Source organism: Diceros bicornis, chromosome 29 (assembly GCF_020826845.1).
Source record: "Diceros bicornis minor isolate mBicDic1 chromosome 29, mDicBic1.mat.cur, whole genome shotgun sequence".
In the NCBI taxonomy this organism is placed as follows: Eukaryota; Metazoa; Chordata; class Mammalia; order Perissodactyla; family Rhinocerotidae; genus Diceros; species Diceros bicornis.
The window spans coordinates 23,357,626-23,384,192 of NC_080768.1; the positions used below are offsets into that span (position 1 = coordinate 23,357,626).

Consider the following 26,567-nt stretch of genomic DNA (forward strand, 5'->3'; position numbering starts at 1 on the left):
ATTTAAGACACCCAGTCTGTTGTATTTTGTTATGGCAGCCCTAGTTGACTAATATAGTACTGCTATTATTTCCATTTTGTATATGAATAGTCTGAGGTCTAAAGAGTTTAGACAAAATGTCTAAAACCACATGGATAGTAAGTGGCTGAGTCGAGACTCAACTTCTGGTTATTCACTAAGCAAGTATCTCTTTATTACATACCATGTACCAGGCACTATTATATCCAAAGGTACAAATGAAAAGAAAAAAAACTCCAAAAGTAGAGCAGGATTAAGGGTTCCAAATTGTAAGAATAGTTATAGAGTCTCCATCAAAACCAAGCGTTGAGTGAAAACATTCTAGATGTGGCTAGTGGCAGTGATGGTGTTCTCAGGATTCCAGCCATGTCCTTCTCAGTGTTAGGATGTATTTTTACTGACTGACTCCAAAGTTTCTCCTGAGAAACACAGGCTTACAAATGCTTCTCAGAAAAAAAAAAGAAAGAATTCTTAGCAAATAAAGGTGGAAAATTCTTTTTATCACTCTTTTGGAGCTTCCCATTACGTATAAGCATATTAAAGATTCTAGAGTAAAGAAATGTCTTTATCTTTGTCTAATCCTGTGTTTTCTAATTTAACTGATCACAAAACCCTTATTTTCTGCAACAGCTATTTACACCGTACAGCACTTGTGTTCCTCAGCACATATTTAAATAAATGTTCACATAGAAGTGATGGAGGTGTTAGCTAAGGCTAAGATGGTAATCATATTGCAATGTACAAGTGTATCAACATTTTACACCTTAAACTTACCCAATGTTATATGTCAATTATATCTCAGTAAAGCTGGAGAAAAATGCTCACATAAGTAATAGACTCCTCAAAGTAACAGGGTGTTAATGGTGAATCCTATATTTCACAGTTAATTATTTGAACTGAATTAAAAAATTAGAAATCCTTTACAATTTACATCATTATTTTACAATCACAAATATGAAGTATACATGTTCAATTGAAATTAAGAATTTCTAAAGAATCGTTTACATTTAAATGGGAGAAATATTAAGAAAGGTTACATGCAGTACAAATTAGTTTTAATGAAACAAATATATTTATACTTTGAGTCAACTGTATCAAACTCATTAATATGAACAAAAATTATTTTCATTGTAATAATTTTCATGTTTTTCCATTGCACCTAAGATAATGTTATCTCTATGACAGAAGAGGATAAATACATATTTTGTTGAAAGCTAAATATAGTAAAAATTATGGATACTATCTGGCATCTAATGCCTCATCTTTAGAGTTAATTTTTATAGAAACTCTGTATGCTAAGGGAAGTTTTCCAAGCCATCACATGTTAGGGATAGTTAGGCAAATGACCTGAAAAACCCAGGAAAATGGTGGGTTGGTAAGTTTTTTAGAATCTGGAAATATTACATGCTACTTGTTTTCATGCCTGTACTTACAAATGCCAATGCCATCTCCTAGGCAGACTTAACCTATGTTCTTTCTGTCTGAGCTTGATGGGTCCAGCATCAGTCCAGCTCAATGATTTAGAGAGGACACTACTTCACATGTATCTTATTTAAGAAAATTTAGAAATCTAAAAGAAGAAATTACGACTCCATTTTACTAAGACACTGCAAACTTTAAAAAAAATCATTTTATAGAGATATCAATTGTAAGTTTTCCTTAAATATTTTTTCAAATACACACACAACTTTTCAATTTATACACAACTTTCCAAGAAAGTATTTATTGCTTAGAGTGCAGTACATTTACATAATATTAGATTTTCTCCCATAATCATTTTACATACATTTAATTTTAATTTATATTTAGCCTTTAGGGCACAGAAACTTGGACTATTTTAAAGTTAGAATTATTTTGTACCATAGATAGAATTTTAATTAATGGGATAATCCTATGCATCTAAATTATGACCTTTACTATATTATAATGGTTATATATTTTAGGGAAGAACTAATTTAAAAGGATTTTAAGATAAATACCTTAATTAATTAGACATAAAATATTTATGTGTATAGAAGTAAATTAATGTCTTCCAATGCAATGATGTTTTTCATAGATTAGAGAATGCTAATAATGTGATACTAATTGTAAACAATTGTCTTATACATATTAATGATCCCTAATAAGAAGATAAACTTTAATTCTCTAGATTATATGCTATTTTAATAAATTATAGTGGTATTCTCTATATTATATAATGGTTATATACAAAGAATAATTTTTTTTAAACTCGTTGAAATTCAGACACATTAATTTTAAATCTAATCACTATTTTTTGAGTTTTACAAAACTTTCTTATTTATTAATGTAATTATCTAAATTCCATCTACTTACATATAGTAAAAGAGACATATATAAGTGGAAAATACCTCTAGAGTATATAGGACTTGATGTCAAGCTAAGTCCTGTGTAACATAATTACATTTTTTGTGTGTGTGAGGAAGATCAGCCCTGAGATAACATCCATGCCAATCCTCCTCTTTGTGCTGAGGAAGACTGGCTCTGAGCTAACGTCTATTGCCAATCCTCCTCCCTTTTTAACCCAAAGCCCCAGTAGATACCTGCATGCCATAGTTGCACATCCTTCTAGTTGCTGTATGTGGGATGCTGCCTCAGCATGGCTGGAGAAGCAGTGCGTCGATGAGCGCCTGGAATCCGAAACCGGGCAACCAGTAGTGGAGCACGAGTACTTAACCGCTAAGCCACGAGGCCAGCCCCTACATTTTTTAATAATAGAATTTAACCAAAAATTAGGAAGATATTTTGTTAAATTTTCTTGGCTAAGAGAGAAAAGTTACATCTTTTGCTTAATATATATCTATGCTTAGCTTTTTTTTTTTCCTGAAATTGCAAATAATGTATTTAAAAATATTATTTTTTAGTCTAAAAACTTTTGCAAACATTTCTGATGGGGCATTTGAAAATGACATTACTCAAATAAGGATATACATATTTTTTAATGATAGATTTCTCAGGGGCTGAATTTCATATTAAAAAATAAAGAAACAAAAAAATAGATGTTTCTCAGGTCTTCTTTAGTTCTAGAGTAGATATAAACTTATCTGTCCAGCATTCTATTTTAGGAAAATCACCTCTTCCTCTTTCTAGAGAGAGCCTCTGCCTCCCCAGGACAAGGATGTGTTTACTCTGATTGTGCCCCACCCCCACCCAGGCTCTGAGGGAGGGGCCTGTGATCTAGGCTTGGCCTATCGAATTATCGCCATAGCATGACTGGCTCATTCAAGTTCACCTGGGACTTTTGAGGTGTTGCTGTAATCTCTGGGATCCAAAGATCATATAACCCTAAAGCTCATTGTGCTCTCTTCTCCTCCAAAGGAGAGATCTTCTTGGAGAATGAAGCATAAAGGGAGGTGAGGAGAACTAAGAGAGAGAGATCAAAGCTCGTTGGCCTTCTTTGAGAACCTGGATTCATCTGAGACTGAAACTAGTCCAAATCTTGGACCATCTTATTACATGGACTAAACCAAACCAAACCAAAAGGGAACAATTGAACAAAGGAACACACCACTCTTACTTGAGTTGGCTGGAGTTAGTCTTCTGCCACTTGAAGTCAAGAGTCCTGCCTGATACAAGCACATTATTCTATCTGAACACCAAGCCTTGGGAAATTGAAAGTAAACTCAGTGCGTTTAACCACTATTTATTGAGTTTCAAATACGTTCCAGGCACTATTCCAGGCAGCTGGGATTAAAAAAAATTCTGTCCTTTTTAAACCTACATTTTAGCTAGGGGAGATAGCCAATAAAACATAATAGCAATAAATTAGTAAATTCTAACGTATCTTAGAAGATGATATATTCTATGGAAAAAAGTTTGAGCAGGATAGCGGGATAAGGAGCTGCACGAGGCAGAAGTGGGAATGAGTTCTGAGAACAATTTGAAATAGGGTCTAGTAGTCCCCCCTTGTCCGTGGAATATGTTCCAAGACCCCCAGTGGATACCTGAAACTGTGGATAGTACTGAACCCTGTATATACAGAAGGTCCCCAAGTTATGATGTTTGACTTAACGATTTTTCGACTTTACGATGGTGTGAAAGCAATATGCATTCAGCAAACTGGAATTTTTAACATTGATCTTTCCCAGGGCTAGCCATATGTGGCGAGACACTCTTTTGTGATGCTAGGCAGCGGCAGCAGCTGCAGCTCTCAGTCAGCCCGGTGATCACGAGGGTAAACAACCAATACACTTACAACCATTCTGTACCCAGAAACCATTCTGTTTTTCACTGTCAGTACAGTATTCAACAAATTACATGAGATTTCAACACTTCATTATAAAGCAGGCTTTGTATTAGATGATTTTGCCCAAGTGTAGGCTAATGTAAGTGTTCTGAGCACATGTAAGTTAGTCTAGGCTAAGCTATGATGTTTGGTAGGTTACGTGTATTAAATGCATTTTCAACTTACAATATTTTCAACTTACAATGGGTTTATTGGGATGTAACCCGATGTAAGTCAAGGAAGATCTGTACTGTGTTTTTCCCTATATATACATATTTGAAGTGCAACAGCAAAACTAGTACAAATTTTTTTTTCTTCGCAATTTCATGGATAGAAGATTTGTTCTTACTGTAGTTCTAAGCAACTTCAGCATACTATCTTTTTCTTTCCTTATTAAGTCAAGAACTTTCACCTTTTCGCTTAAAGGAAGCACTTTATGGCTTCTCTTTGGCATATCCAAATTGCTAGCATCACTACTCTTGCGTTTTGGGACCATTATTAAGTAAAATAAGGGTACATAAATACAAGGATTGCGATACCATGACAGTCAGTCTGATAACTGAGTTGGCTACTAAGTGACTAACAGGCTGGTTAAAACATAATAGCATGGATCCACTGGACACAGGGATGATTCACATCCTGGGTGGGATGGAGGGGGATGGCGAGAGATTTCATGCTGCTACTCAAAAGGGCTCGCAATTTAAAACTTAAGAATCGTTTATTTCTGGAATTTTCCATTTAATAGTTTCAGACTGTGGTTGATTGTGGGTAACTGAAACCACGGAATGCAAAATCGCGGATAAGGGGGGACTACTGTAGTTTGAGTGGGCCTCACTGAGAAGGTGATTAAACAAAGCCTTGAAGGAGAAGAAGGAGTTAGGCAGGGAGATACCTGGAGGAAGAGAATTTCAGACAAAGGAAAAAGCCAATGTCACTATAGAATTGTGTCTACTCTATCCAAGGAGCAGTAAGGAGGCAAGGTTTTTATATAAAGAGTAGCAGAGAGACGGGTTTGGTAGCTCATGGGGAAACTTTGATCAAGAAAACACTTTTGGGAATGAACCAGGGTAGAAGGAAACACTGATGATACAGGAGAGAGATGGCAGAGTTATGCACCAAGAATAGAGTGATGGTGTCTAGTCAACAAGAAGGACCAGCCTTGGACAGGAGATGGAACAGTCAGGGATGCAGAGTGGATGGGCACAGATGCACACGGGTGGGAGAGCATGGTGGGTGTTGGAGGTCATCAACTGAGAGAGAAGATGGAGGAGGAAGGGTTGGAGGTTTGAGGACACAGGACAAGGTGTAAAATAGGGCCTAGGGGATTGGGAGAATAAATGGGGTAGGGCACTACAGTGTAATTGCTGGGCTTCGCAAGGGCCTGCTTACAGGTTGTGATTTATTGCAAGTGAGAACAGTTGTTGTAGTTGTTTTTCTCCAACTAAATTCAGCTGTACAGGTGCAGGGACGGAGAAGGCAGAAAGTTGAATTAAACTAGGGTTGTAGTTTTGCTAAGGGAGCACAACAAATTGAAAGAGAGGTAAGCGAGTTGGGGGTGTATGCAAGAGATAATTATTACTTTTGACTGTGAACTGAGTGAGAAGGCTACTGGAAACTTGAGAGAACTAAGGGTAATTGGTAAGATTAGGGAACTGGAAGTACTGGTGATGCATTACAAAAAGTACAGGGGAAAGTTAGGCAGTGGAGGCCAGTTAGTGGAATGCAATGGAGATTAAGGAGTGGTTGCAGGTATTTATAATGACAAGATCTTGAATATGACCATCAGAATGTGAGTGGGTGTCTGGGGAAGAAGGACAGATGTGATCACTGAAAGAGAGTTCAAGAAAGTGAGAGGAATATATTGAATTTGCTCCTCCTGGCAAAGAAAACATATTGTTGGGTCTGAAACATCCATCTGGTTGGACCTTGAGGTGACCTGCGTAATGGCAACCATGTAAAGCAAAGCAACCAAACAGAAGGAAGCTAAGTTCTTGAGGACTTTGAGGGGGAGAATCTGTTTACCAGATGACCTAGACTGCTTCCCTCTGCACACTTGTTCCAGCTACTGTTTGTGGATGCCCGTTACACACAGCTGCGTCTCATTCTAATTGACACACTGCAAGCCTATTGCTTTCCCTCACACCATTTTCTCCCTCATCTTATTTTATCCTCCTTATTGGTGTCAATGCCAGAATTAGCTTTAAAAAAATCTCTTTCATCCTTTAAGACTCAGAATAAGAGCCAAGCACTCCGGAAGGCATTACCTGGCTCCCTCAGGCAGAATGAACCACCTCTCCTTCCACTTGTTGACATGTCTCAAAATCCTGAATTTTACATTTTAAATTCTGAATTCATTGTATGTGAAGCGTAGCCTTCTCTTTGGGCATGTCTCAGTGTGGTGTTTAGCAGATAGTAAGCTCTCAAACACTGGTTGAACACACGGCTGATTTGACACCAGCCAAGCAGAATGAACTCACCATAGATCTCTGATAGAATAAAGGGCAGCTCGGAGAAAGACTTGCTATGACTCTCACCAGTGTTAGCAGATCAAAAGTGAAACGGACTCGGACTTCAGAGACGTATCAGAGAGATCTCAGAGAGAGGACTACTTCAAAAGGATGAAACACATCATTGAGGTTTGCTTCAGAAGCGTGACAACTCCAGTCTGCCCCAGAAAAAAAAAGCCTGGCTATGATGAAATGCCAGGGTAGAACTTGACCAAGGGCATTTCTGAACTTGTAACTATTTCTTAGTAGGGTGGTTACTATAAAGGCAACAGTAGCATAGAACTCTCCATGGGATATTATTAAAAGTCAGCTGGAATGATGCATGAGAGAAACAGTGTTTCAAGGCAAGTCGGAGAAGCCAGTGCAAGCAATCCTTCATCTGAGAATACTCGATTTAAAAAGGCACACAGATAAAAACATATGTCACAACAGGAGATGCATTTCAAGTTAGAGTTTGCACGACATTTTGCCAGAGCAACACAATTTAAATGCTATTTCAGCTTATCATACTATTAATAAGGCTCTCTATTTTTTTGTGTGGTTTATTGTGGGGCTATAACTACCACTGGTGGATGCAGTGCAAAGTGGGTTCTGAGTTCTAATCTCTCTAGTTTCCCCCTAGTAATGCTCAGCAAAATGCTTCCTGCCTGCCCTACTTGCTGCTCTTAAGAATGGCTTTATTTTTCTTTGGCTCTGCAGCACTTTTTCTAACTTGATTACTCAATTCTATTTCTTTCCCTTGTCAGCTACACTCTGATAGTTCACTGTTCATTCTAGCCTGTTTTTTTTTTTTTCCTGAGGAAGATTCAGCCTGAGCTAACATCTGTTGCCAATCTGCCTCTTTTTTTTTTGCTTGAGGAAGATTAACCCTGAGCTAACATTTGTGCCAGTCTTTCTCTATTTTGTATGTGGGTCACTGCCACATCATGGCTGACAAGCAGTGTAGGTCCGTGCCTGGGATCCAAACCGGCAAACCTGGGCCACTGAAGCAGAGCGCACTGAACTTAACCACTACACCATGGGGCCAGCCCTCTAGCTTGTTTTTTTTTATCTCAAAAGAGGAGGTTTCACTTAGCTCCTTTTGAACAAGATCAGTTTTTCCTTGGGGTTGAAGCTAAAAACAATTCCCCACCCCCCTTTGATGAAAGCTATGACACTGCTTGTGAATCATTAATCATATTCCTTTCCCAACCAACGACAATAGTTATAATTTAGCACTTCACACCAATAGTAATACAGGGATGAACAAATATCTGTCAGAATACGGAAAGAAACCCATCATTCTAGCGTAAAGTTTCACAGTTTTGAGCTTTGCATATGCACTGGAAGTAAGGACACGTTCCCTGACATCAGTTTAGGTAATTTCAGCTGCAACACTTTACTTTTCCTGGAAGACTTGACTTCTCCACCTACTGCTCCCTGCTACACTTTATCATTTTATTTCAAAATTGCTTAATTTTCTCAGTTCACTTTATCTACATTCATAGGGCTTGTCTAGGTAATTGAAGCTCAATTTTAAAACACTTGCATCATGTTAATTCCTCTAATATTTATTGAATGTCTTCAGGGTGCACAGAATTATATTATGCATACACTGGTGTGTGTGGGGGGGGTGACTCGGGGTTGGGAGAAGACAGTCCTTCCTTTGCCTAGAGACCTGGAGCTCACCACAAGAATATTGACATAAAAGAAGAGGAAGAGGAAAATACTAACCAAACATGTAACTTTCATCATAGCATTTCAAAAGCCACGCTGGAAAGGGAAAGGTTAATTTTGGTAGCGTGGCCTAGTTTTACAAAATTTTATCTAGATCTTCTGAATAACCAAGAAATTATAAATGCATAGTTCCCATAATATAGGTTCAGCTTTCCCTGCATTTTAACAAAGCCTTATTTTTCTTCCACCTAATCATTTGACACTCCAGAAGCTGTTCAGTTGCCAAGAAACAGACTAACAAATCACTAGCAGGCACTTTTTATAAGACTATCATATATCTCTCAGTTGATGACAGTTTTGTAAAAACATTCCTGAGTCTTTAAAGCGTTTCATTTATCGCAAGCTGTAATAAAATTAATGCCAGTTGTTCTCAGATACTTAATAAAGGACATGTAAATCATGGAAATGAATGCTAATCATATCAGTATCTTTCTAGAGAGTCAACCAACCAACCAACCAACACCACTCCACTCTTACACACACACACACACAAACATATTTTGCATCATCTGTGTAATATAGGCCACAGATTCTGCTGAAATTAGAAGCTCCCTGGTTATATTAGTTTGCTAGGGTTGCCATAACAAAATACTACAGACTGGGAGGTTTAAACAATAGAAGTTTGTTTTCTGACAGTTCTGAAGGCTGGAAGTCCAAGATCACGGTGTTGGCAGGTTTGATTTCTCTGTGTCCTCACATGACCTGTCCCCTGAGCAAGCACATTCCTGGTGTCTCTTCTGCTTTTATAAGGACGCCAGTCATGTTGGATTAGGGCCCTACCCTTATGACTCATTTAACCTTACCACTTTAAAGTCCTGTCTCCAAATTCAGTCACATTCCGAAGTATTAGGGGTTACGGCTTCAACATATGAATTCAGGAGAAATGATACAATTCAGTGCATAATAATGATTATTTTAATTGACCAGTAAATCAATTAACTCTTCTAGGCAGTTTTAAAAATTACGTTGTAACATTACATGATGGCGTGTTGCTCAAGCCATGCTGGAACGTGGAGGTGAATGAATGACCCCTTTGAAATGCATGACCTCTTTCTGCAGCAACCCACAATCAGGGATAAATGATTGCATAAAAGGAGCCTGGGTTCTTCATTTCTAGAATAAGAGAAGAGTTCATTGTGCCTTACTGCTGTAAGACTTGCCTATACAACACCTATCCTAACAGTTACCAGCTATTTCTAGTATGTACTTGCTTTCTAAGGAGAGCAGACATAAATATAAAAAGAAGCATATGGCTGAGAAGTAGAACTTGTGGAATTTAGTGCATGCTAAAACCATTGGGTTGCGACGTGACTGGCTCTCTGGTGCGGTGGGATACAGCAATGAAGGAGTGGAGATGGGATGGGGTAGAGGGGCGGAGGGGAGACTACAGGCAGACTTGGGCTTGAGTCTTAAATCTTCCTGGTTGCATGACCTTGATCACACTAAGCTTCAGGCTTCATTTTATTGCACCAACATGAAAAATAGTATTTCTAGAAAAATAACAGTATTCTACCCAAGGATGAATTCATTATTTCACCTTACTCCATCTTACTGGCCGTCTGTATTTACTTCTTAAAGTATTTTGTAATCTCCCCTCATTAACTGTGAATTATAAGCATTTATTAAGTGTCTACTGTTTACCAGCACTAAGCAGACTGTTGGATATATAAAACAAACTATTGCATATTTTCTGTTCTCAATAAGCTCGTGCATTCTATTGATGAAAAGGGTATATAAATAGTTTTCCACATATTACTTGCATTGAACGTTTACGTATAGTACCTAAATTAAATTCAAATAACTCAGTAAAAGCCCTGAGTGTCTACTCTTATGCTGGGCCCTATGTTAGGAGCCGGGGTTACAAAGATTGTGGCCCTTGGAGAAGAATTATTAACCTTGTTCTTAATCAAAGAACTAGTGTTACAAATAAAAACAGTTCTAAACTCATATACGTCAGATAGTTTATTCTCTATTTATACCGTAGTCTCTAGTAGTCCCAAAGTTATAAACTCGTGAGTCGTTAATAATATTCTGAGTCTGTCTAAAGGTCTATGGCCATGGACGTAATTCAAATCGACACTTCCATCAATTACATAATTTCAGAAATTTGCATTATTTTTATTTCATAAAAATCTTTTAATCATCTCAGAGTATTTCATAGTGTTAAGATATTTTCAAATATCATTGCATTTCTGCTTATATTCATTTTATATGGATTTGCTCCAAAATTAGTCTGTGGAGCAGTATAGAAGAAATTAACAGTACTTTCAATTAGTTAATGCTTTCCATTCAAATTGCACTTTATGGAAATCATTTGCTGCCATAGGAAATACATCATCAAATGACTTCTTGGGTATGGTGGCTACTAGTCATTCCTTCAACCATTCAACAAATACTTTCGAATACTAAATATTTACTGGAAACTATGCGAGGCGCCCCCTTCTGGTGACTGAAAAATAGGCACAGTAGGGAATGGTATCTGCTTTTATCGTAAAGTACAATTATCTTTTTTGTTTTTAAATGACCATTGAATATAATTATTGAAAGACAATATTTAACAATGGAACACAAAGTATTCAAATTATGGAGTTTATTTAACAAATTTGGTATTTTCAAATTAATTTAATCCTTGATTCTCCCCCCACCCTTCAATTTACACTAAACGAGACGCTTGTGGTTCTGTACACAATTGCAGTGCCCAACATTCCCAGCAGATGGCGACATATGATGAATGACAGCTGTACCCGAGCCAAGTCATCCCATTTTTCAGCCTTCATTGCAACTGGGATGCTTTCTAACAAGAAATTATCCTAGAAACTGACTAAACATTTGAAGTATATTGAACTTATCTGATAGGGTTCACAAAGCTTTGTTTACATCTGTAAGATCAAGCCTAATTTGAGAAAGGGAAATAATAGATTTCTACTCTTTCATTTCCCAGAATTTGCTATAAAAATAATCAAAGTGCATTTAGGGAGGATTAAAATTAAAGACTCCTCTACACTTTATTTGAAAGGTGAATTGTTTTTGCTTTTGTTCTAGCAACAGAAATCCAAACAAGAAATGAAAAATGTTATGGTGGTTAGCACAAAAGTCATGTAATTTTGTTTGGGAGAGAAATACAGAATGACATTAATGAAGAGCTATAAAATAAATATTATAAGAGTACAGAGTGGCTCTGTGATTAGAAATTGATCTTAGAAGGTTTGACCTACTTTTCTCTAAGTTAAATGAAACCCCCAAAGGTATTTTAAACATATACAGCATTTTTGGAAATAGTTATCTATTTTTTTCTTTAAAATCTTTAATGCAGTTTTCTTAAAATACTATATTTTGAATTTTGTACTCTTAAAAAAAACTCTGTCACAGACAATAGTATATAATTAGGATAGGTAAAAGAGAATCAGTAAATTATGGAAAGGAGAGATTATTTGAAAGATGGAATATAATAAAAATCCTTATAAATAAGAAACATTAATAAACTTCTGGCAGAATTTTTGTTGAATTGTCTTAGTCAATCTTCCCACAGTTGGGAGCATAGAAGTTAGATATTGTACAAGTTCAAGTAGGAAATTAGGCTCTTGCTTGATCGTGTTCACAGCTGAAGGAGAGCAATCCATGCCTGTCTGTGGAAGGCTGCCTACTTGCCTCTCAAGAGGCCTCATGAATTGGAATTTATTACCTGATTTCATCAACATACCAAAAGGAGATCCATCTCTTTGAGATGGGCTCATTAACCAAACCCCTGAGACAGATGTACGAAAACATACTGCCAATTTATTTCATCCACAATGAGAAGTTACAGAAACTGGAATACTTGTAATGGATCGTATAATTTTCTCTCTGTAGGCAGAATTGCTTGAGAGGCCAAATTATAATCAGAAAGTTTCCTGGTGATTATGTGTTTTAAGACATTGTTTAAATCAGAGGTAGTCCTAATTTTGATTCTTTTAAAATAGCAATAAATTTGAAGTTTCATGATAAGAAGAAATCTGAAGATCAGTAAAAATGTAATTGTGCTATTCCTTCATTCTGTATTCAAAGCAATATTACCAAACATCAATCAACAGTAGAATGGATAAATAAATTATTGCACATTCACACCATAAATAAATGAATGAACTAAAGCTACATGTAACACTTGATGAATCTCAAAAGACACAAGATGTTACATGTATTATGAATCTATTTACATAAAAGCAAAAACAGGAAAAACTGTATATTTATGGAATGCATAATTAGGCATTAAAGCTTACTTTATAGATAAAGTGAGTAAAAAATAATTACTACAAACATTAGGAGAGTAGGTAGCTCTAAGGAGAAAGAGGGCATGGTAGGGATGTGTGTGTTGACAATGCTCTTTTCTCTTTTTAACTGAGTATGGGTTATGAGGATATTTGGTAAACTGTACATTTTTGTTTTATGCTCTTTTCTGTATGTATTAGATTGAACCATATAAAATTGCTGATGTTTGATCACTTTTGATATACAATATAGCAATTTTATATAACTTGATCTAATAAGTTTTATTTCATTAATTAAAAACTATATTAATATAGTATCTGTACCTATACAGATGGTCAGGTAAATAAATATTACCGTATTATCCATGTATATATCCATGGGTTTATTGTATACACATATATTTCCTTGCTCCGTCAGTGGAGAAGGCCTAGAAGCAATGACACCCCAGTAGGAATGAGCATACCTAACACAATGATCTTGGTCTCTAATACCATTCTCCAATAAAAAGAACCAAGGCTCCTTGGAGAAATGGCTGATTATAGGACCAAAGCAAGAAATATATGAGCTGAGGCTAGAGTATCTTGTAGTGCCAGAATGTAAGGAAATGCTCAAACACACACACACACTCACACACAGAGTGATGGGGGTAAGTCAAAGAGACATAGGAGCCAAAGAAATAGCTCCCAATGGCCAAAACTGAAACAATTTGGGCAATAAAATAAAGTAGTATTAGATTATAACCCTGATTATAAACTAAATATCCATGATCTATACTGGTATAAATTAATGATTGAATAAATAAATAAATAGAGGAGAATAGACAAATATCCCAAATAGAAGAGCTACAAATAATTTATGCTGATACTCCACTCTCAAGGAGGGGAAGCATAACTCTCCACTCCTTAAGTGCTGTACACAAATGTTATAAGACATTGTTTAAGTCAGGGGTAGTTCTAATTTTGGTTCTTTTAAAATAGCAATAAGTTTGATCCCTCAGCCTGGTGGTCAAGGTCTACATCAACAGTGATAATTCACGTGGTTAGTATGTTCGCTTTATATGATGTGATGAGAATGGCCCTTTATCCTTGTATTCTTCCTCCCCAAAAGTCATAAGCCCAGTCTAATTATGGAAAAAAAATCAGATAAATCCCAGTTGAGGGGTATTATACAGAATACCTTATCAATACTACTCAAAACCATCAAGGTCATAAAAAACATGAAATGTCACAGCCAAGAGGAGACTAAGAAGAGATGATGGCTAAATGGACTGTGATATCCTGAATGAAATCCTGGGACAGAGAAAGGATATCAGGGAAAAACTAACGTAATCTGAATAAAGTATGGACTTATTAGTTAATGATAATGTATTAATATTGGCTTATTGATTGTGATGAATGAACTATACTCAGGGTGTTTTATTAGGAGAGTCTGGGTGTGTGGTTTATGTGAACTTTGTACTACCTTTGTGATTCTCTGTAGATCTAAAACTGTTGTAAATAAGAGTTAATTAAAACAAAACAGAGGTAGGGAAGTCAAGATGACGGCGTAGGCAGACTCTGAACTCACCTCCTCCCGTGGACACAAACAATTTACAACTACTTGTGGAAAAATTACCCCTGAGACAGAACTGAAAACTGGATAAGAGGAACTCCTGCAACAATGGACAATCCTAACTGAGGTGGAAGAGGCAGAGACTCCCTTCTGGAGAGAAAAAACGCCGCCTTCACAAGCCGCCAGCCTCACGGCCGCCGGGAGCAGCGCACAGGTCCGCAGCCTCCCTGGAGGCGCGGGGCCCTGAGCCGGGGAGCGCCCCCGCTGGGGGCATTTTGTGGACCCAGCACAATCGAGGCGAGTGGCATAATATCTGACTGTGCCTGCTACTAAAACACTGGGGAGCAGCCCCAGAAAAGCTGGTTCACAAAGAAATGAAAACCGGCTCTTAAAGGGCCCACGTGCAAACTCACCTGTTTCAGAAAGCATCCTAAAATCACCAGAAAGAAAGGTACACAGTGCTTTGGTGAAAATAGACTCACCTAATAGGCTCTGAGTGCATCTTGGTGAGAGGTGAGACCTCTCCAGGGACTGGGACATTGGCGACGGCCATTGTTGTGGCCTGGTGTGGGTGTGCTGACACAGACGCCATTGGAATTCTCCCTGGGGCCTGCTGGCCCAGGGTCTGCCCCACCCGCTAGAGCACCAATTTAATCCAGCTCAGCCAGGGCAGGCAGCCCACCCTAGAGACTGGCCGAACCCAACAAGCCCTCAGGCAACTTGTGGGCCTGCATAGAATGGTGACTGGATTCTCTGCAGCCTGGCAACTGAGCCGACTTCAGTGAGGCAGGGCAAGCACAAGAAGCGGGTGGAGAGTGTGGGGCAGTGGTAGAGTGTGTGGGGCTCCCGCCGTGGAGAGTGGGTCCACTTCAGGAGGTTGGGGCACGCACACGGGGCAGGACTGTGTTGACTGTGTGTGTGGACCTGTGGGTGGCAGGGCTTGTCAGCTGCAGAAGACTTGTGCTTCTCAAAGACCCACATAGGGGGTTTGCCACACCTTCCAAAGCCTGAAATAATTGGGTGCTCCTGTGCCTGAGGCCAGCCCCACCCAGCTGCAATCCTCAGAGAGCTGACAAGAGAACTAAAGGCTGGAGGCTTATAGCAATTGTAAGCCCCTGAGCCTAACAACCTGCCACGCTGGGGGCCTACTCACTTAAAAGAAATACTGCAACACAAATGTGGTATTAGAACTTGCAGCCAACTGTGCTGGGGCTCCCCACACCTGATAAAGAGACTGAAGGGCCCACAACAACTACAAGCAGCTGGAGCATTACAACAGCTGGCCAGGAGCATAACTCGGCCTCCCTGGGCGCCTACAGGGAGAGCAAACAGGCCACAACAGAGGGACACATGTAGCCGATATAGGGGTGACCCCAGGAACATTGAGAACTGAGGGAAGCACACTGCAGGCCTCCTAAGCCATCATTTACATAAGGTCACCTACCCAAGAGCAGGAGATGTAGCTGACCTACCTGATACGCAGACACAATCACAGGGAAAGAGGCAAAATGAGGAGGCAAAGGAATACATTCCAAGTAAGGGAACAGGACAAAACCCCAGAAAAGGAACTAAGTGAAACAGAAATGAGAAACCTACCCGACAGAGAGTTCAAACTAAGAGTGTTAAGGATGCTCACTGATGTGGGGAGAAGAATAGATGAACTCAGTGAGAATGTCAACAAAGAAATGGAAGATGATATAAAAAAAAATCAGAAATGAAGAATACAATACTGGAAATGAAAAATTCACTAGAAGGATTCAAAAGCAGAGTAGAGGATACAGAAGAACGGATCTGTGAGCTAGAAGAAAGACTAGAAGAAATTACCCAAGGTGAACAGGTTAAAGAGAAAAGAATTAAAAAGAGTGAGGACAGTCTAAGGGACCTCTGGGACAACATCAAGCACACTAACATCCGTGTTATAGGTGTCCCGGAAGGAGTAGAATGAGACAAGGGGGCAGAGAATCTATTTCAAGAAATAATAGATGGAAACTTCCCTAACCTAAGGAAGGAAGCAGACATCCAGGCACAGGAAGCACAGAGAGCCCCAAACAAGATAAACCCAAAGAGGCCCACACCAAGACACATCATAATCAAAATGTCCAGAATTAAAGATAAAGAGAGAATCCTAAAAGCTGCAAGAGAATGTCACGTTACATACAAAGGAAACCCCATAAGGCTATCAGCTGACTTCTCAGCAGAAACCTTACAGGCTAGAAGAGAATGGCATGCTATATTTAAAGTGCTAAAAGGAAAAAACTTACAGCCAAGAATACTCTACACAGCAAGGTTATCATTCAAAATGGAAGGAGAGATCAAAAATTTCCCAGACAAGCAAAAATTAAAGGAGTTTGTCACCAAGAAACCAGTGCTACAAGAAATGTTAAAGGGACTGATTTAAGGGGAAAAGAGAAGACCACAAATAGGAAAAATTATCTATTTCCATGATAAGAGGGTAATGGACACAAATGCACAAAAAAGAGGTTAGATATGATATCAAAAACATAAAAGGAGGGAGGAGGGGAGTTAAAGAGTACAGCTTTCAGACAGAGGTCAAACTAAAGGGACCATCAATTCTGTATAGAAGAAGAAAGGAACAGAGAAGGACTACTAAAACACTGAGAAAAAAAAAAGTTAAAAAATGGCAGTAAGTACATACTTATCAATAGCTACTTTAAACGTCAATGGACTAAATGCTCCAATTAAAAGACATAGGGTGGCTGACTGGATAAAACAACAAGACCCATATATGTGCTGCATACAAGAGACACACTTCAGACCTAAAGACACTCACAAACTGAAAGTGAAGGGATGGAAAAAGATAGTCCATGCAAATAGCAATGAAAAGAAAGCTGGGGTAGCAGTACTCATATCAGACAAAATAGACTTTAAAACAAAAATTCAAAAGAGACAGAGAAGGGCATTACATAATGATCAAGGGAACAATCCAACAAGAGGATATAACACTTGTAAACATCTAGGCACCCAATGTAGGTGCACCCAAATATATAAAGCAATTATTAACAGACATAAAAACAGAAATAGATAGTAACACAATAATAGTAGGGAACTTTAACACTCCACCTACACCAACGGATAGATCATCCAAACAAAAGATCAATAAGGAAACATTGGCCTTAAACGACACACTAGAACAGATGGACCTAATAGATATATACAGAGCATTCCATCCAAAAACCGAAGAATACACGTTCTTTTCAAATGCACATGGAACATTCTCCAGGACTGATCACATATGAGGCCACAAAACAAGTCTCCATAAATTTAAGAAGATTGAAATAATACCAAGCATCTTTTCTGACCATAATGGTATGAAACTAGAAATCAACTACAGGAAGAAAATCAGAAAAGCCACAAATACGTGGAGATTAAACAAAATGCTACTGAACAACGACTGGGTTAACGAAGAAATCAAAGAAGAAATCAAAAAATACCTGGAGACAAATGAAAATGAAAATACAACATGCCAGAATTTATGGGATACAGCAAAAGCGGTTCTAAGAGGGAAGTTTATAGCGATACAGGCCTATCTCAACAAACAAGAAAAATCTGAAATAAACAATCTAACAATGCACCTAAAGGAACTGGAAAAAGAAGAACAAACAAAGCCCAAAATCAGTAGAAGAAGGGAAATCATAAAAATCAGAGCAGAAATAAATGAAATAGAGACCAAAATCAATAGAAAAAATTAATAAAACCAAGAGCTTGTTCTTTGAAAAGATCAACAAAATTGACAAACCTTTAGCTAGACTCACCAAGAAAAAAAGAGAGAAGGCACAAATAAGTAAAATCAGAAATGAAAGAGGAGACGTTACAACAGACACCTCAGAATAACAAAAGATTATAAGAGAATACTATGAAAAGCTATATGCCAACCAATTCGACAATCTGGAAGAAATGGATAAATTCTTAGAATAGTACAACCTTCCAAAACTCGATCAAGAAGAAGTAGAGAATTTGAATAGACCAATCACCAGTAAGGAGATCGAAACAGTAATCAAAAACCTCCCCAAAAATAAAAGTCCAGGACCAGACGGCTTCCCTGGTGAATTCTACCAAACATTCAAAGAAGACTTAATACCTATCCTTCTCAAACTCTTCCAAAAAATTGAGGAGGGGGGGAAGCTGCCTAACTCATTCTACGAAGCCGACATTACTCTGATACCAAAACCAGACAAGGACAACACAAAAAAAAGAAAATTACAGGCCAATATCACTGATGAACATTGATGCAAAAATCCTCAACTAAATACTAGCAAATCGCATACAACAATACGTTAAAAAGATTATACACCATGATCAAGTGGGATTTATTCCAGGTATGCAGGGATGGTTTAACATTCACAAATCAATTAACCTGATACACCACATTAATGAAATGAAGAATAAAAATCACATGATCATCTCAATGGATGCAGAGAAAGCATTTGACAAGATACAGCATCTCTTTATGATAAAAACTCTGAATAAAATGGGTATAAAAAGAAAGTACCTCAACATAATAAAGACCATATATGACAAACCCATAGCTAATATCATCCTCAATGGTGAAAAACTGAAAGCTATCCCTCTAAGAGCAGGAACCAGACAAGGAAGCCCACTGTCCACTCCTATTTAACATAGTACTGGAAGTCCTAGCCAGAGCACTCAGGCAAGAGAAAGAAATAAAAGAGATCCAAACTGGAAAGGAACAAGTGAAACTGTCACTATTTGCAGATGACATGATTTTATATATAGAAAACCCTAAAGAATCCACCAGAAAACTTTTAGAAGTAATAAACAAATATGGTAAAGTTGCAGGATACAGAATCAACATACAAAAATCAGTTGCATTTCTATACACTAACAACGAAGTAGCAGAAAGAGAAATTAAGAATACCATCCCATTTACAATTGCAACAAAAGGAATAAAATACCAGGAATAAACTTAACCAAAGAGGTGAAAGAGCTGTACACGGAAAACTATATAACATTGCTGAAAGAAATTGAAGAAGACGCAAAGAAATGGAAAGATATTCCGTCTTCTTGGATTGGAAGAATTAACATAGTTAAGATGTCCATACTTCCTAAAGCCATCTATAGATTCAATGCAATCCCTATCAAAGTTCCAACAACATTTTTCACAGAAATAGAACAAAGAATCCTAAAATTTATATGGAAAAACAAAAGACCCCGAATAGCTAAAGGAATCCTGAGGAAAAAAAACAAAGCTGGAGGTATCACACTCCCTGATTTCAAAATATACTACAAAGCTATAGTAACCAAAACAGCATGGTACTGGCACAAAAACAGACACACAGATCAATGGAATAGAATCGAAAGCCCAGAAATAAACCCACACATCTATGGACAGCTAATCTTTGACAAACGAGCCAAGAACATACAATGGAGAAAAGAAAGTCTGTTCAACAAATGGTGTTGGGAAAACTGGATAGCCACATGCAAAAAAATGAAAGTAGACCCTTACCGTACACCATACACAAAAATTAACTCCAAATGGATTAAAGACTTGAATGTAAGACCTGAAACTATGAAAATTCTAGAAGAAAACATAGGCAGTACGCTCTTCGACATCGGTCTTAGCAACATATTTTTAAGCACCATGTCTGACCGGGCAAGAGAAACAATAGAAAAAATAAACAATTGGGACTACATCAAACTAAAAATCTTCTGCACAGCAAAGGAAACCATCAACAAAACGAAAAGACAACCTAACAATTGGGAGAAGATATTTGCTAACCATACATCAGATAAGGGCTTAATCTCCAAAATATATAAAGAACTCATGCATCTCAACAACAAAAAAACTACTAACCCTATTAAAAAATGGGCAAAAGACCTGAACAGACATTTCTCCAAAGAAGATATACAGATGGCCAACAGACACATGAAAAGATGTTCAAAATCACTAACTATCAGGGAAATGCAAATCAAAACTACAATGAGATATCACCTCACGCCCGTCAGAATGGCTATAATTAACAGGACAGGAAACAACATGTGTTGGAGAGGATGTGGAGAGAAGGAAACTCTCATACACTGCTGGTGGGAGTGCAAACTGGTGCAGCCACTGTGGAAAACAGTGTGGAGATTCCTCAAAAAATCAAGGATAGAACTACCATATGATCCAGCTATTCCACTGTTGGGTATTTATCCAAAGAACTTGAAAACACAAGTGCATAAAGATACATGCACCCCTGTGTTCATTGCAGCGTTATTCACAATAGCCAAGACTTGGCAGCAACCTAAGTGCCCATCAAGGGACGAATGGATAAAGAAGCTGTGGTATATATACACAATGGAATACTACTCAGCCATAAGAAATGATGAAATCCAGCCATTTGTGACAACATGGATGGACATTGAGGGTATTATGCAAAGTGAAATAAGTCAGAGGGAGAAGGTCAAATACTGTATCATTTCCTTCATTAAGTAGTAGATAATAACAACAATAAACAAACACATAGAGACAGAGATTGGATTGGTGGTTACCAGAGGGGAAAGGGGGAGGGAGGAGGGCGAAAGGGATAATTCGGCACGTGTGTGGTGATGGGTTGTAATTAGTATTTGGGGGGTGAACATGATGTAATCTATGCAGAAATAGAAGTGTAATGATGTACACCTGAAATTTATACAATGTTATAAAGCAATGTTACTGCAATAAACAAAAAATTAAAAAATAAATTAATTAAAAATATATAAATAAATAAATAAAACAAAACCAGTTGCTTTTGCTCTTTTTTACTTTTCTCCCACATATCTGAACAAATTAGTACTCCTCACTTTTGGGGGTAGTCCCCAGAGAGCATTGCCCATAACTGGATATATTTGCAAAGCAGGGAGGTGTTCTGACTTTATTTATAACTGCTTTGATTAGTTGTGGTGAAGTCCCATGGAAACTCCATTATAATGCAATGGGCAGAATGCTTAGTGATCTCTGTAAGCAAAATTAAACAGTTTACTTCAGAATCATAGCCAAAAAAGGTTGATAACATGACATTTACTATAAGTCATGCCCATTTTGAGAGGGGGATTGATCGACCTACAGGTCTTGCCTGTGATACCGGGGTTGGGAGAAACAGGGTCATTTCAGCGTCTCTTCATTGGCTCGGCACTATTGAGCGGAAGTAAATATTTCTATAGGCTCCAAAGCCTCTGAATAAAAATATTCAGCCAATGGGACCAAAGACAGTTTTTCTTCCTTGCAGATGGAGTCTTGTGTACCCATGTGGGGGATGGTTGAAATATGCTGCAAATTTTCAAGCTCACATCAATGGATACTCTACCTCCTCAAACCACTGCTAGGAAGTTGGGAGATGCCCCCACCTGGTGGCCAGAGTGCATCATCATTATATGCAACTCTGAGGACTGACATACTCCTAGACAAATTTATATCCGTGGAGGACATATGGGGAGATTTAGGATGCTCATATGAAGGAAGCGGAATTGTCAGAGGGTTAAGTGTACAAATAGTGAGTGCCACATGGCGATGATCAGAGTGGTACAGAACTTTAGACACAAGAACAGGCCCTCTTCGTCTTGCACTGGTCAGACCACAGCTGAATCCTGTGCTTGCTTCAGGGCAACATTATTTAAAAGGGCCACACACATAGTGACCTGTGTTAAAGGAAAGCAAATGGGGAGATGAGAGAACTGGGAACCATGATGTTATATGAGGAAACATGAGGTCTGTTTAGCTTGAAGGAAAGGCATGGTTTCTATTCTCAGGTTTTTTAGAGTTGTTATGGTGAAGAGGGATTAGACTTATTTTATGTTGTCCCAGATAAGTCAAAGTAGTAATAGGTCAAGGTTTTAGGAAAACAGATTTTGGAATACCTTAAGAAAGCAATTTCTAACAGAGCTTTTGGGAGATAGGTTAGGATATCTTACGAGGGAGTGAGATGTTTGTCTCTGCAACTTTCTAGACAGAAGCTAAACAACCCATTGAGAAGGCTGAAGAAAGAAATCACTCATTATGTGGCTAGGTGTTGGTATAAAGAAAAGGCGAAGAGATATGAGAAGTGCAGGGCAGGGGACTAGAAGGCATGCTTCTGTGTCCAGAGGTCACTGAGAACAGGCACTTCAGCAACCATGACTCACGAGGGCAAGGCAACTAAGGATACTCTATTAGTCACAGTTCCCCAGAGAACAGGTCCTAAGATCTGCAGTTGGCAAGCTGGAGACCCAGGAGAGACAGTGATGCAGTTTAGTCCAAAGGCTGGCCAGCTTGAGAGCCAGGAAGAGCTGATGTTTCAGTTTAAGTCCAAAGGCAAGAAAAAAAATCAATGTCCCAGCTTGGAAGGTAGTCAGGCAGAAGGAATTCCCTCTTATTCAGGGGAGCGTCAGCCTTTCGTTCTATTGAGGCCTTCGACTGTTGGATGAGGTCCCCCCACATTAGGGAGAGCAATCTGCTTTATTCAGTCTACTGATTTAAATGTTAAACCTATCTAAAAACACTCACAGAAACACCCAGAATAATGTTTGATCAACTATCTAGGGCACCTCATGGCCAGTCAAGTTGACACAAAAAACTAATCATCACAGATACAAGCCACTAGGAGAAGGAGGTCTGGAACAATGCAACAGGCAAGAGTCCTAAGCCCACTGAACTAGCCTAGAGTGAGGGAAAGATAGAGTGGATGATGGAGGAGAGGGGTGATGAGTATCAGTTATGGCTTTGGGACCAGCTAGGCAAGAGGGTCTGTCATTAATAATCTCAAATCCTTTCAGGTCTTGTGGCTGGCCACCACCAGAAGGATTGGACTAAGACTGGGTACAAGTGGATCTGAGAAGCGAAAGGGGTACATTCTTGTGCAGCACATCACAGCCTCGTAGCCCTCCTCTTACATCAACCACTGTCGTGGAGACGTGTATGACACAGGTTCGTGCAAGTACATGACAGCTCCTTGGGGCTTCTTTGATGCCACAGTTTGGAATACCCACAGCAACCTACATGGCACTCATGCGTGAGTAAACCAGAAGAGCAGGGAGTCAATGCCCCTGAGGCCACTCTTGACCAGCAAGGAGCGGGTGGGTGGCAACTGATGGAATAATGCTTTTCCCTTTCATTTCCCTTATGAGAGGCACTTCATAAGGCTCCTCAGAAGATTTCTCAGGATTGAGCATGAGTCCCCAGTAATTGTGGCCAACTTGCAGAAACATTGTTCCCTGCTTTACTCACCTTGGCCTTTACCACTGATCCCAGAAATCACTTTCCAAGCAAACCCCCTGGGGCAAGCCTTCGCCTCAGGCTCTGCTTAACGGGGAAGCCAAGCTAAGACACCATCTTAACTATTAGACCTCTCTGAAGAACCAAACTGGTTTCCTTATTGTTCTCTGAATATATTTGTCCTACATTTGCTTCACGTGTTTCACCATTTGCACGCTTCTTCAGTTTTCTGACGATAACTAGTGCCCACACCAAAGTAAAAACAATTTAAAGGTGGTGAGATTGAAGCAAGAACCATTTACCTTCAAAGGTCTCTTTTCAACGACCTTTCCACCAGCTTAGAATCATTTGTGGTGGACATTACGTAAATACAATACCCCATCTTTTTTTCAGAGAAGCTAGAGTTTCTAAGCTTCTGATATCCTTTTAGCATTCTTGCCCTAATCAGGTTTGATCCAATGAATTTATTTCAACCTTTCTATCATCCAGGCCCTCTTTGCATTGTTCCCCAACTCCAGAAACAAGAAATATAGGAGCTATCCTGAAAGTCTCATAGCATTCTCTTTCAGTATATTCTGGTTCACATATTAAGGCAGGAATAAAAGTTTAAGCTGCAGAAGCTGTAGAATTAATATTTTTGTTAAAGTTTTCAGCAGTGAAGTTTAGGGGGAAAGGGGGCTTTCAATTTTTCTATCGATATATTGGCACTCAACAAAAATACTGTCTACTTTATATTCACAGATTTCTTTCCAAAATGGTTGCTGTTCTCAGGACAAGGATTAGCATCAATTCTTATAGCAAACAGTCAAAAATAGAATTCCATTATGTAAATACATAATACGGAAATTTGGAGTGAAGATGGCATAAATTTCAGATTTGAGAGATATCCAAGTGTAAATGCCTCATATTTATGCTGTACACAAAATACCCTTTCATGAGGAATTCCGTGCAACTGAACTGATCAGCAATATATGCATTTAAAACTGATGTGCTTATAGCATAATTGTTATGTGTGTCATATACAAAATGAATGCCTCTAAATGTAGTATCAATTTCTTGGTGATTCCAAATTGACTTTCTGAACTTGTTCTGCACACTTGTAGGGATTTATTAACTTGAAGCTTGGAAAAGGAAGGCAGAAACTGGTTTTGAGTGACTAGGTTATACCAGCTAGCAGTGCTGAGTCAATGAAAACCAAACCCTAAAATTCATGACTAGTTAGTTGTCCAGTGAGCTCCATGACAGTATAGTTTTAGGAATGTCAGAGTAAGGAAAGTTCATATCAATAAAATCATAAAAATATATTGCTTTGGTACTTAGGAAAGCAATCGTAGTTTTCTGCCAAAAATTGTATCTAGCAATATCTAAGCTAAGTATTCTAGGTAATAAGCTGAATATTTTTGGGTGTTCTAATTAGAATAATTCTAGTTAGAATTTTCTTGGCTTAAACACCAGATTTTAAAATATTAATAAAAGCTATTTAAATGAAACTCATAACAGAACATTTGAAACTTAAGTTTTAATTAAATATTAAACTCTAACTTAAGGAGAAAGAGCTAGTGGAGTTTGACATTAGTGTGATCTATGAATGGAAATTTAGCAGCACTCATTTTCCTCCTTCTTTCCCTCCCTGCCACACTCTCTCCTTCCCATCCTCTCTCCTGCTGGGTGGTTTAAACAACAAAGATTTATTTTCTCACAGTGCTGGAGGCTGGAAGTCCAAGATCAAGATGTCAGCCGGGTTGGCTTCTCATGAGGCCTCTCTTCTGGGCTTACAAATAGCCACCTCCATGCTGTGTCTTCACACGGCCTTTCCTCTGTGCGTACACAGCCCTGGTGTCTCTTCCTCTTTTTTTAAGGACATCAGTCCTATTGGGTAAGGCCTCACCCTGTGACTTAATTTAACCTTAATTACCTTTTTAAAGGCCCTATCTCCAAATACAGTCACATTGGGGGTTAGGGCTTCAACATACGAATTTTGAGGGGAGCATAATTCAGTCCATAACATATAGTCATGCATTGCCTAATGACATTTTGGTCAACAATGGACCGCATATACAACAGTGGTCCCATAAGATTAGTACCATACAGCCTAGGTGTGCAATAGACTATACCATGTAGGTTTGTGTAAGTACGTTCTATCATGTTCGCCCAACAACAAAATCACTTAATGACACTTTTCTCAGAACATATCCCCTGTCCTTAAGTGACACATGACTGTATACATAAACAGGATTTCATCAATAAGGTTTTCTATTCCCTTATGACAATATTATCTTCTTTAGTAAATTATAAAATTGAAGAAGTAAATGCAACAGAATTCTTACTAAAGGAAAAATCAACGTCCTAGATTATGTGTGTTGCCATGTTCATTAGGCCCCATCTTGGCTAATTTGAGAATTAGGTAGTTTGTTTCTAATATTCTTCCTCTCTTCAGTCATCTTTGTACCTGCTTTCCACATTGGTCTCTCCAGTAAAGTTGTCCTTCTGCCAATTCTTTATTTTCTCATAGTCTCAACTATCTTTTGTTCCCTATGGAGAACCTAACTCGTACCCAGCCTCTACAATCAATGCCCACCCATTTTTTTTACCAGTTGAAATGAATAAGTTTCTATTTTATTTACCATTTAGTACTATTTGATGTTGTTGACCACTATCTCTTTTCTTGTATAAGTTTCATTTTTCATATGTCTTCTGAAAATTTCCCAAATCTTTTTATCTCTAGTTCAGACATCTACTTAAATTCCAGACACAGATAACAAATTGACTACTAGACACTTCCACTTGGATACCACACAGACATTTCAAATGCAATATATTCAGAATTGAGATCATTATTTCTCGTGCCTCTCCCACCCAGTCTTCACACTTCTATCTCAGTTGCCCACTCACTCATTTCTTATTCAGTTGCCCAGTCACGTCTTTGACTCCTTGCTCTCTTCCTACAACCAATCTACTATGTTGCATTGATTCCACGATGTACATTTCTCCCCACATTTTACATCTCTGAAATTGTGGTGTTTCTAATAACCAATTGTGTATCATATTTTATTAACTGGCAGGTTTTTCCTTCCTAGTGCTATATAAAATGATATATTTT

At 38.3% G+C, this 26,567-nt stretch overlaps 1 protein-coding gene across 1 annotated transcript in view; it reads right to left on the bottom strand.

The window, feature by feature from the left end:
* Positions 1 to 14,837, bottom strand: part of TUSC3 (tumor suppressor candidate 3) — a 412,886-nt gene extending 398,049 nt beyond the window's left edge. Inside the window, exon 1 of the mRNA XM_058525104.1 lies at positions 14,763 to 14,837. The gene's annotated coding sequence lies outside the window, so the exon portion shown is untranslated. The remainder of the gene's footprint in view (positions 1 to 14,762) is intronic.
* Between the last annotated feature and the right edge of the window lie 11,730 nt (positions 14,838 to 26,567).